This window comes from Arachis duranensis, chromosome 1, assembly GCF_000817695.3.
Source record: "Arachis duranensis cultivar V14167 chromosome 1, aradu.V14167.gnm2.J7QH, whole genome shotgun sequence".
In the NCBI taxonomy this organism is placed as follows: Eukaryota; Viridiplantae; Streptophyta; class Magnoliopsida; order Fabales; family Fabaceae; genus Arachis; species Arachis duranensis.
The window spans coordinates 44036856-44049264 of NC_029772.3; the positions used below are offsets into that span (position 1 = coordinate 44036856).

The 12409-nt window shown below is 36.3% G+C and overlaps 1 non-coding gene across 1 annotated transcript; it reads right to left on the minus strand.

The window, feature by feature from the left end:
- Window positions 1–9048: 9048 nt before the first annotated feature.
- Window positions 9049–9156, minus strand: LOC127743216 (small nucleolar RNA R71). Its single transcript, XR_008004586.1, has one exon. It is a non-coding gene; the product is annotated as a small nucleolar RNA R71 (small nucleolar RNA).
- Window positions 9157–12409: the final 3253 nt, after the last annotated feature.

Here is a 12409-nt window from a genome sequence, read left to right on the forward strand (position 1 = left end):
ATGGGTCGATGAAGCTCGCCACTTTTCAAGTTTTGGCGAAGGGGAAGAAGAGTAGAAGAGAAGAAAACGAGAGTTTTTTATTTTATTTTTTTTTTGCCAGAAAGTTTTTACTCCCTTTAACAAATTGGTATTGACACTTGGCATCTCACTGGATGTCAGATGGGCCACCATTTATCAACTAGGAACATGAATTAATTTGTACAATTTTATAGATAAATGGAATCTAATTGAGATTTTGGGATAATTAAGGTGCACTTTGTTTCTCAAAAAAAAATTAGAGATCGAATAAAATATTTACCCTTTTTTTAACTCATATAAGTGTTTATGTCTAAATAAAAGAAAGGGATAATAATGTTAATAAATATTTGTGCAATGTTGTTTTTTTTTTCTTTAATTTGCTCTCTTTTTCTCTTTTATTTTTTAAGTGATAAAGTATTTTTATGATAGGTAATAAGATTTATCCAACGTTATTTTTTCTTTTATTTTTTTAAGTGATAAGGTATTTTCATGATAGAAAATAAGATGATAATGATAAAAAAAGAGAAAAACGTTCATTTTTTAAGAAAAAGGGTAAAAATATTAGAGACAGATTAGGTTGGGAGTTTTCATTTTCATTCTTGATGAAAATAAAAATAAGACATGAAATAAGATTCATTAAATATTTTAAAAATATTTTCAACCAAAATATTTTCAAAAAATAGAACAAAATTAAAAATGTTATTTTCAAAAGCATTGTCCTGTCCGACAGCACGAATTAAATGTGGCAATCCTCGGAGATCGATCACCCCGAGGCCAACAAAACGGATATCAAAATAAGTAAATGGCTACCTAGGGATCGATCACCCCGAGGCCAACAAAATGGATATGTCCAAATAACAAAACGGATATCCAAATAAATAAATGGCTACCTAGGGATCGATCACCCCGAGGCAAACAAAACGGATATCCAAATAAGTAAACAGCTACCCAGAAATCGATCACTCCGAAGCCAACAGAAAGGATATTCAAGTAACAAAATAGATACCCAAATAAATAAATGGCTACCCGGGGATCGATCGCCCTAAGGCCAACGAAACGGATATCTAAATAACAAAACGGATATCTAAATAACAAAAAGCGGCAACCCGGGGATCGATCACTCCGAGGCCAAATAAACGGATATTAAAATAACAAAATAGATATCTAAATAAATAAATAAATGGCTACCCGGGGATCGACCACCCCGAGGCGAACGAAATTAAAGGTTGTAGAAGGCTTAGAGAAGGGGGTTGAATCTATGATCTTCTTTTAACTTTAATATATTAACCCTTTAAAGCAAACTTTCAATCTGAATCTGTTTGAACTCAGCAGCTGAAAATTTATGAGACAATTTCATTTTGTCTCATGAATATCAGAAAATAGAACAGAGCAGGGAAGAGAGAAGCCGACACTATCATGTATCCTGGTTCGGTTGCCTTGTGCAATGCAACTTATGTCCAGTCTCCACCACAACAGTGGTGAAATTTTTGCTATAGTTGAAGTATTACATACACGAATTCTACAGGATTGACACAATCCTTTCACACTCAAGTTCTAACCTAACTTGACTTGGTTATGCTAATACCTAACTCTTCACTCTTAGTGCTAACCCAACTAAGAATGGGGTACATCATAGGTACAAGATACAAGACACAACATCAACCTAAAGAAATCTGAAATTATTCTAGACTTTTCACTCAAGTGTTTCTCTCAGCCTCTTTTCACTCTTATGCTTTTACTTGAGCTTTCTCATTCTACCTTTTACCTCAAGAAATTACAGAAAGATATACATTGAAAAATAAAATTACAATCTATAAAACATGAAGAAGATTGATGCTTCAACAGCCTCTTTGCTATGTGATAAACCAGATTTGCATGCCTCTGATTTAGTTCCTCATTCTGGCAGAGTGCTCCTTTGACTAGGAAGCACTATCCAAGTTGATGAACTTCTTCAGAGAACTCTTCTCAGAACATAAACTTTAAAACACTGGTTATCTCTCCTTGGCTTCAGAATGATGAACCAACTTCTTTTGTATCTCCTTGCATGTTGCTAAGTTGCTCTCTCCTAGGTCAACCCTCAAGCTGTGTGCTTCACCAACTCACCACATCATTTTTTCCAGTAAATCCTCAAATTAGGAACTTTGGTTCTAACAATTCTTTGTTGACCGAAAGCCACAGGACATCAGAAACGAATATTTTCAATGGTAAATCCAAATCTTAGCCTTGATGTTGTTTCTGAGTGATTTCAGGTGTATAAGGTAGGAATGGGTTGGAGAAATGGAAGAAGAGCATGCAAAGTGGAAGAAACATGAAGAATCAAAGGAGATGAGTTCAGAGACGTGTGCGTGCGCACAGCTATTTGTGCATACGCATAGCCGCCCATTCAGAGCGCGTGGAGCGTTTCGAGCACGTTGTGCGTCTATTCAAACATCGCCTAGTGTGCGTACGCACAGGAATGGATTTTCACAAAGTGTGCGAACGCACACGTCTGTGCGTCCGCACAGGTGTCCGAGCATGACTTCATTAAAATGGCACGTGACTCGCGATTTTGAGGCTTTGGAGGCCCATTTTTGAAGTATTTTAGCTCAAATTGGAAGGAAAATGAAGACCATAACATAGCATATCATTAGTATAGTTTAGGAGTAGTGGTAAGCAGCTTTTAGTTTTAGTTTCTCTATGTTTTCTTCATCATCTCTATTAAGGTTTATATTAGGGTTTTACGTTCAAGTACCATTTCCTTTTTTTTATCTTGGATTTTGCTAGTTTCCATTGTAAGTATCTCTTTGTTATTACTCTTTATAGTTACATTGTTCTTGCTCTTTCTTCTAATTCAAGTTATAGTTCAATTTTACTTCTCTTTTGCAATTTCAATTTCTTATTGATGAATTTAATGTTTGATGTTTGGTTCATGCTCTCTTGTATTATTTTTGTTGGTTAAGATCAATTGTTGCTTTTAGTTTCAAGTCTTTCCTAATTTTTCCCATGTTTAAGGTTTTTGCCCACCAAGTGTTTGACAAAATGTCAACCATGGTTTTAGGCTAAATTTTTTGCTCTTGGCTTAGGGGAAGTGAGCAATTGGGTTCCTAGAGTTGGAATGTCCAACATTTAGTGTCAATTCTTGGGTTGTTAATTATTTTTGTTCCCACTAACGCTAATTTGTTGCTAAGGCAATTAGCAAGCAATTTAGGATTTGTGGGTTAAGAACACTTATGCTCATTTAACTTGCTTTCCGATGTGGGGGTTGATCAAGTGAGACTAATCCATCATAATTGTCATAGTTGTGGTTCCAACAAGGAAAGGACCCTTAGTTCACTCCAAGCCAAGACTCTTTTTTTTTATGTTTTCAATTCTTCATACATACATATGTTGATCTCTTTTGCACTTTACTTGTTTATATTACATAGTCAGTTCTTTAATTTCTTTATTAGTTAAATCATTACAATTTTGCATGTTCTTTTATTGCTTTATATGTTCATTTCTTTATTGAAAACCACTTGATTACTACAACCGGAATTGCACACTCATTGTTCTCAAGTGTTCCTTGGGAGACGACCCGGGAGTCAAATACTCTCGGTTTTGAATTAGTTTTGAAATGTGACACATCTTTTGAATTTCCAATTTGATTGATGATCGATTGTTGGGTTTAGACTATGCTTGCAACATCAATCCTATTTTAGTGTGAAAATCCAAACCTTTTCTCTTAGTCTCGTTTCAAATTTTGGCGCCGTTGCCGGGGAGCACACTTTAAGTGTAACAAGTGCTATAATTTTAGTTGTTGTAAATATGTGAATAGTGTAAATACTTGATTTTTGGTTTGCTACTTGGCACTAATTCATAGGAGGTGCCTCTATCTTAGTATTGATAGCAACTAACACTTTTTGTTTGTCTAGTCCTAAGTAAGTAGATATAATTATAGTATATATACTCACTTGTCTATTGCTTTCATTTATATCATTGTGTTTTATTTTTCTCTATTCATCATGAGTTATCACCTTTTTGGTTTGGAGTCTAGTTGTTATCATGTTGTAGGGGGTAGCAATTCCAACGTTGGTTCACCTCAAGGTATGGGAGGTTAATTCGAGGAAGGGTCACAAGCAATCAATTCTTGGCAACAAGGACCGTCGTGAGAGCCCTATGATCTTAATGTCTATCAACCTCTCACACCTAGTGGAACACGTCTTCATTACAATTTTGTCCATCCATATGTTCATGCTCCATACCCTCGACATGAAATACAACCATCATACCCTCAAGCCCCTTTACCTTTTTTACCACCAATTTCCTCTCCACCAACCTACCTACCGCCACATTTGGGATAATCTAGCTTTCACCTCCATTCCAATTCCATTAACTTCCCTTGTGAGGAGCATAGCTTTCAAGCCCTCATCCAAGAGCAGCGGGAATTTCAAAGAAACCAAGAGAATTGCATGGCAACCCTCGCCGAAGCTTTGTCACGACTAGCGCCCTCTCACTCCACCCCTGGCAACCTTGCTCCTCCACCCTTGCCACACCTATCAACCTTGAAGTATAGCATTGATGCTATAACCCCTAAAGGAAGCAAGTCATTTAATGAGATAAACGCTCAATCCACTCTTCCGAAAGAGGAATCTATTGATAGGGGTGAGAACTTTGTTGAAGATGGGAGAAAGGAGGAACTTAACGTACGTAGCCACGATGAGCCCCAAAAAGATTTAAGTGATGAAGAAAGTTCACAAGCGGGAGACCTTAAGGTTGAAGAAGATGAAAGTGCATCACCAAGTCCCCGCAACCAAGAGGATAAGTTACCACGTCGAGAAGCAAGGGAAGATTTGAAACCACTACCTCCCCATGTCAAATATGCATTCCTTGATGAGGAACGTAATTTTCGGTGATAGTGGCAACCAATCTTTCCGATCAAGAGGAGCAACAACTCCTTGATGTTATTCGGAAATATAAGAAGACTATTGGATGGCGCCTAAGTGACATTGTGGGAATAAGCCCTCAAGTGTGCCTTCATCGAGTTTTCTTGGAGGAAGGTGTTAAGTCGGTCCGACAACCGCAAAGACGGCTAAATCCCACAATCCTTGACGTAGTCAAGAAGGAAGTAACTCGCCTCTTGGAAGTGAACATCATTTACCCCATTTCAGACAGTGAATGGGTGAGTCCGGTCCAAGTAGTGCCGAAGAAGTCCGGAGTAACAATCGTAAAAACGGAAAGTGGAGAGCTTGTGGCTACCCAAGTCCAGAATACTTGGAGAGTGTGCATTGATTACCGCCGGCTGAATCAAGCAACGCGGAAGGACCATTACCCGTTGCTATTCATTGACCAAATGTTGGATCACTTGGCAGGTAAATCCCATTACTATTTTTTAGATGGATTGATGAGCGGATAATTTATACGCTTTTTGGCATTATTTTTAGGTAGTTTTTAGTATGTCTTAATTACTTTTTAGTATATTTTTATTATTTTTTTATGAAAAATCACATTTTTGGACTTTACGATGAGTTTGTGTATTTTTCTGTGATTTCAGGTATTTTCTGGCTGAAATTAAGGGACTTGAGCAAAAATCTGATTCAGAGGCTGAGAAAGGACTGTAGATGCTGTTGGATTCTGACCCTCCTGCACTCGAAGTGGATTCTCTAGAGCTACAGAAGCTCAATTGGTGCGCTCTAAATTGCGTTGGAAAGTAGACATATTGGGCTTTCCAGAAATGTATAATAGTCCATACTTTCCCCGAAATTTGATGGCCCAAACTGGTGTCCAAACGCCTACTAGAGACCCTTTTCTGGCATAAAATGCCAGAACTGGAGTTAAACGCCCAAACTGGCATCCAAGCTGGCGTTTAACTCCAAGGATGGCCTATGCATGTGAAAGCTTCAAAGCTCAGCCCAAACACACACCAAGTGGGCCCTGGAAGTGGATTTCCGCACTATCTGCACTTAGTTACTCATATTCTGTAAACCCTAGTAACTAGTTTGGTATAAATAGCACCTTTTACTATCTTTTGGAACATCTTTTGATCATCTTTTGATCTTTTGATCACATTTGGGAGGCTGGCCATTCGGCCATGCCTAGACCTTCTTCTCTTATGTATTTTCTACGGTGGATTTTCCACACCTCATAGATTAAGGTGAGGAGCTCTGTTGTTCTTCATGAATTAATACAAGTACTATTGTTTCTCTTTCAATTCACACCTACTTCTTCTCCAAGATATACTTTCGTACTTAATTCAGTTAAGTCAGAATGAAGGGGTGACCCGTGACAATCACCCATTATCTTCATTACTTACTTAGCCAAGATCTGCGTGCCTGACAACCATAAGCGGTCTACATGATGTTCAACGTAGTCATTGGACGACAGCCAGAGTATATTCTCTTGGGTCTCTGATCCGCGCTTCGCATCATCTCTCCTGACAATAGATCATCCGAATCTGAGATTAGAACCTTCATGGTATAGGCTAGAACCAATAGACAGCATTCCTGAGATCCGAAAAGTCTAAACCTTGTCTATGGTATTTCGAGTAGGATCTGGGAAGGGATGACTGTGACGAGTTTCAAACTCGTGACTGTTGGGCGCAGTGACAGTGTGCAAAAGGATCAAGGGATCATATTCCGACACAAGTGAAAACCGACAAATGATTAGCCATGCGATAGCCGTACCTAGTATTTTTTATCTGTATAGAAACCGTAGAGGACCATTTTCACTGAGAGGATCATACAGCTTACCATGGAAGGGACCACACATGATTGGATGAAGACAATAGGAAAGCAGAAGTTCAGGAGCAACAAAGCATCTCCAAATGCTTATCTGAAATTCCCACCAATGAATTACATAAGTATCTTTATTTTATTTTAAGTTTTATTTATTTTTTAATTATCAAAACATCATAACCATTTGAATCCGCCTGACTGAGATTTACAGGATGACTATATCTTGCTTCAAGTCGACAATCTCTGTGGGATCGACCCTTACTCGCGTAAGGTTTTATTACTTGGACGACCCAGTGCACTTGCTGGTTAGTTGTGCGGAGTTATGAAAAGTGTGATCACAATTCCGTGCACCAAGTTTTTGGCACCGTTGCCGGGGATTATTCGAGTTTGGACAACTGACGGTTCATCTTGTTGCTTAGATTGGGTAATTTTATTTTATGTTTAAGCTTTTTATTTTTATTTTCGAAAAATACAAAAAAAATTTCAAAAAATCATAAAAACCAAAAAAAATATGCATTGTGTTCTTCTGTGATCTTCAAGTTGTTCTTGACGATTTCCTTTGTTCAACCTCATGATTTTTTTGTTTTGTGTTTTATGTTATTTTTCGTATGCATTTTCAAAATCATAGTGTTTGAACATTCAAAATTTCTAAGTTTGGTGTCTTGCATGTCTTTCTTTTCTTAAAAATGTTCAAAAATATGTCCTTGATGTTCATCATGATTTTCAAAGTGTTCTTGGTGTTCATCTTGACATTCAAAGTGTCCTTGCATGCATTACTTGTTTTGATCTTGCATTTTTATGTTTTATTTCATTTTGTTGTTTTTCTCTCTCTTCATTAAAAATTCAAAATATATATATATATATTCAAGTAAATAATCAGAATATAAGGCAGAAGAATCATAGAGAAAAAGAGCTCACTGGCGTTAAAACGTCAGTAAAGAGGCAATTTGGGCGTTTATGGCTATCATTCTGGGCGTTTAACGCCAGTAAAGGTACCATTCTGGGCGTTAAACGCCAGAATGGGCAGCATTCTGGGCGTTTAGAAAAACGCCCAGTAAAGAAGGATTTTTGGCGTTTAACGCCAGCCAGGGTATCTGGCTGGGCGTTAAACGCCCAAAGAGGCAACTAAATGGGCGTTAAACGCCAGAATGACACAAGGGAGGTAATTTCACTTGCAATTCAAATTTTTTCAAATTTTCATGTTTTAATTCATAATTTTAAAATCTTATCTTTCCACATTTTCAAAAATCCTTGCTAACAATTAATGTTTTGATTCAAAAAATTGCAAGTTTGTTACTTTCTTGTTAAGAAAGGTTCAATCTTTGAATTTTAAAATCATATCTTTTAGCTTCTTGTTAGTCAAGTCATCAATTTTAAAAATCAAATCTTTTTCAATCATATCTTTTTAAAATCATATCTTTTTCAATCAAATCTTTTTCAATCATGTCTTTTTAAATTTTGATTTCAAAATCTTTTTTCTAACTTCTTATCTTTTCAAAATTATTTTCAAATCTTTTTCAACTAATTACTATTTCTTATCTTTTTCAAAACCACCTAACCACTTTTCCAATTCCAATTTTCGAAAATCACTAACCACTTTTTCAAAAGTCTTTTTAATTAACTAATTGTTTTAGTTTTAATTTTTGAATACTCTCTTTCATCTCCCTCTCTCTCCCTCTGTGTTCGAATTCTTCTTATTCTCTCTCTACCTCATTTATCTATTCTTCTTTTCTTCTAACACATCAAGAAATCTCTATACTGTGACATAGAGGATTCCACTACTCCCTTTTGTTCTCTTCTTTTTCATGTGAGTAGAAACAGGGATAAAAACATTCTTGTTGAAGCTGATCCTGAACCTGAAAGGACTATGAAGAAGAAGCTAAGAGAAGCTAAAGCACAACACTCTGAAGAGGACCTTATAGAGAATTTTGAAAAAGAAGCAGACATGGCAGCCAAACCCAACAACAATACTAGAGATGCAAGGAAGATGCTTGGTGACTATACTGCACCAACTTCCAACTTCTATGGAAGAAGCATCTCAATTCCTGCCATTGGAGCAAAAAACTTTGAGCTTAAGCCTCAATTAGTTTCTCTAATGCAGTAGAATTGCAAGTTTCATGGACTTCCACTGGAAGATCCTCATCAGTTCTTCTTGCAGATCTGTGATACTGTCAAGACCAATGGGGTTGATCCTGAGGTCTACAGACTTATGCTTTTTCCCTTTGCTGTAAGAGATAGAGCTAGGATATGGTTGGACTCACAACCTAGAGAAAGCCTAAACTCTTGGGACAAGTTGGTTAATGCTTTATTGACCAAATTCTTTTCACTTCAAAAGATGAGCAAGCTTAGAGTGGACGTCCAAACTTTCAAAAAGAAGGAAGGTGAATCCCTCTATGAAGCTTGGGAAAGATACAAGCAATTAACCAAAAGGTGTCCTTCTGACATGCTTCCAGAATGAAGTATCATATGTATATTCTATGATGGTCTGTCTGAGTTGTCCAATATGTCATTGGACCATTCTGCTGGTGGATCTCTTCATCTGAACACACCTACATAAGCCCAGGAACTCATTGAGATGGTTGCAAATAACCAGCTCATGTACACTTCTGAAAGAAATCTTGTGAATAATGGAATGACTCAGAAGAAAGGAGTTCTTGATATTGATACTCTGAATGCCATATTGGCTCAGAAGAAAATACTGACTCAGCAAGTCAATATGATTTCTCAGAATCTGACTGGATTGCAAGCTGCATCCGGCAGTACTAAAGAAGCCTCCTCTGAAGGAGAAGCTTATGACCCTGAGAACCCTGCAATGGAAGAGGTGAATTACACAGGAGAATCCTATGGAAATACCTATAATCCTTCATGGAGAAATCATCCAAATTTCTCATGGAAAGATCAACAGAAGCCTCAACAAGGCTTCAATAATAATAATGATGGGAGAAATAGGTTTGGCAATAGCAAGCCTTTTTCATCATCTTTGATGCGGGTAGAAATTGGTGAATTAAAAATTATTAAAATATATACGTTGCAAGTATAGTTCTTAACTCACCAGAAATCCACTTATCAATTTAGAAAGGTGTCACAGAAATTTAAAATTAAAATACTGGGAGTATGAATCCCAGGTCGTCTCCCTAGTTGCAAAAAAGTGTGCTATTTTATTAATCAGATGTTTTCAAAAAGGTTTGAGTTGAGTAAACAGGAAATTAAATTAGAGAATTTGAATAATGTAAATAAAAGCCTTGACTGGGAGTTGATTAGTTGGAAGCCCCATTATTGTTGGATTACTCTCTAGATTAATTGATAATTAAAGGTTATCCTGTTTAGTTATCTCTTACTAGGTAAGGGAAAGTCAAACAAGTTAGAATGCTACGTCCGTTCACAAGTTGCAACCCACTTAATAAAAAGGGATTGGTGTTAGTGACTAGAGGGTAATCCAACAATAAACCCAATTACAATCTTTCTTTTAAGCTTTCCAACTCGAGGGTTCCTTTCAATCAACTCCCCATCAAGTTAGGGAACTACTCGCTCATTGTGAATGTAAAATTCATAACATATGAAAAGGAATTAAAGAAAGACATTGTAAATAAAAATCAAAATAACCAATTAAAAATAAAAGTAATCCTTGTATTAAATAATCCTAAAAATATTCCAATGGTAAAATTAAACAAAGCAAAGGACATGGAAGAGTAAAGCCAAGTAAAGAAAATGAACTAGAATGACGAAGTATTGATGAGGTAATGACTCTTCTCAGTATCCAAATGCAAAAAGTGGTAGAAAAATAAAATCCTCAGAACTATGAATGTGTAGAGAAAAAAACCTAGAGGAGGAGTAAAAACTAGATCTAAAACTAAAACTATGTAGAATGAATTGTTGTTCTGGTTTCTGCATGTTCTTTGGCTCTAGTCTGCTGTTCTGGGCCGAAAACTGGGTCAAAATAGGGTCCAAAATGGCCCCCAGCAAATTCTGCAGATTATACAGATCGCACACGTCACGCGATCGCGTTATCCATGCGTACGCGTCATTCGCGTTTTTCCCTGCCACGTGTTCGCGTCGTCCACGCTTCCGCGTCACTTGTGCTTTTCCAATCCGCGCAGTCGCGTGAGCCATGCGGCCGTGTCACTTCTCGCTGGTTATCTCCTCAATTTCTCGTGTTCCTTCCATTTTTGCTAGCTTCCTTTCCAATCTCCAACTCATTCATTCCCTATAAAGCCTGAAACACTTAACACACATATTACGGCATCGAATGGAATAAAAGAGAATTAAAATGCATAATTAAAAGTCTCTAGGAAGCAGTTTTCAATCATGTAATCATTTCAAGAAGGAAATATAAATGCATGCTAAATTAATGAATAAGTGGGTAAGAATCATGATAAAACCACACAATTAAACACAATATAAACCATAAAATAATGGTTTATCAACCTCTCCACACTTAAACATTAGCATGTCCTCATGCTTAACTGAAGGAGATAAGATAAATAAGTATGAACATGTAGAAACTCATGCAATGTAATGCAACCTATATATATAAATGCAACTATATGATTCTTGCCCACTTGATCAAAAGTAAATAAGCTCTTCAAAACAATTACAAATCAAATTCTACTAATTCTATCATTATACAGTGAGACAGATAAAAGTGCAAGAAGATAGCTCATGAAAGCAGGGAACATGGAAATTCAAGCATTGAACCCTCACTGATGATGTATGTACGCTCTAATCTCTCTAGTGTATAGGGTAATCACTCTATCCTTCTCTAATCATGCTCTCTAACTTTTGTTCTTCTCCTAACCAATCAACAACAGTTAATATACCAATGCAAACATCATGAGGTCTTTTCAAGGTTGTAATGGGGCCAAGGTAAAGGTAGGGATACATGTTGTAATGGGACCAAGGTAAGGGTAGGGATACATATATCGTTAAGTGAGCTTATAAATTGAATCTTTAATTAACCCAAGCTTTAACCCAACCTATATATTTTATATAACCTTAGAATTCATACCTAGCTACCCAGAATTCCCTTTTACGTTCCATACTCATGTATCAAAATTTTTTTTATTTTTATCATATGTGCATTGATCTTTGAATTCTTAATTCAGCATTGGGGTAATTTTGTCTCCTTATTTATTTATTGATTTTTTTATATAGACAAAAAAAATAAACATAGCTTATCAATGCACATAGATTTTTAATTCTTAAGATTTTTAATTCTTATAGTTTCACATGAGTAGGTATCCAAATTTCCATTGTATTATCATGACACATTCCCTTAATAACTTTTGTTCCCACAATTTCCCATACTTAACTAGCATACACAATTCTATCTTAAGCTAACCAAAGATTCAATTTGGGATATACAATTATTTTTCCGCTTAAGGCTAGTAATGTGATAAAATATAGAACAAATGGGATTTAAAGGCTCAAAGTGGTTAACAAAGGTAATTGAAAAGGGTAGGCTTAATTTGGATAAGTGAGTTTAAACAAATAATGGCCTCAATCATATGCAAGCATACAAACATAATAAATATTGGACATATAGGATGAAACAAAATATATAGATTAAAATCATAGAGAAGTAAACACACAAGAATAAAATAATTATGGTTAAATAATGTAACCATGCATAAAGGCTCAAATCTTCACAGGTTGTATGTTCTTTAGCTCAAACATCATGTTCCAAATACAACTTCAAGCAGATT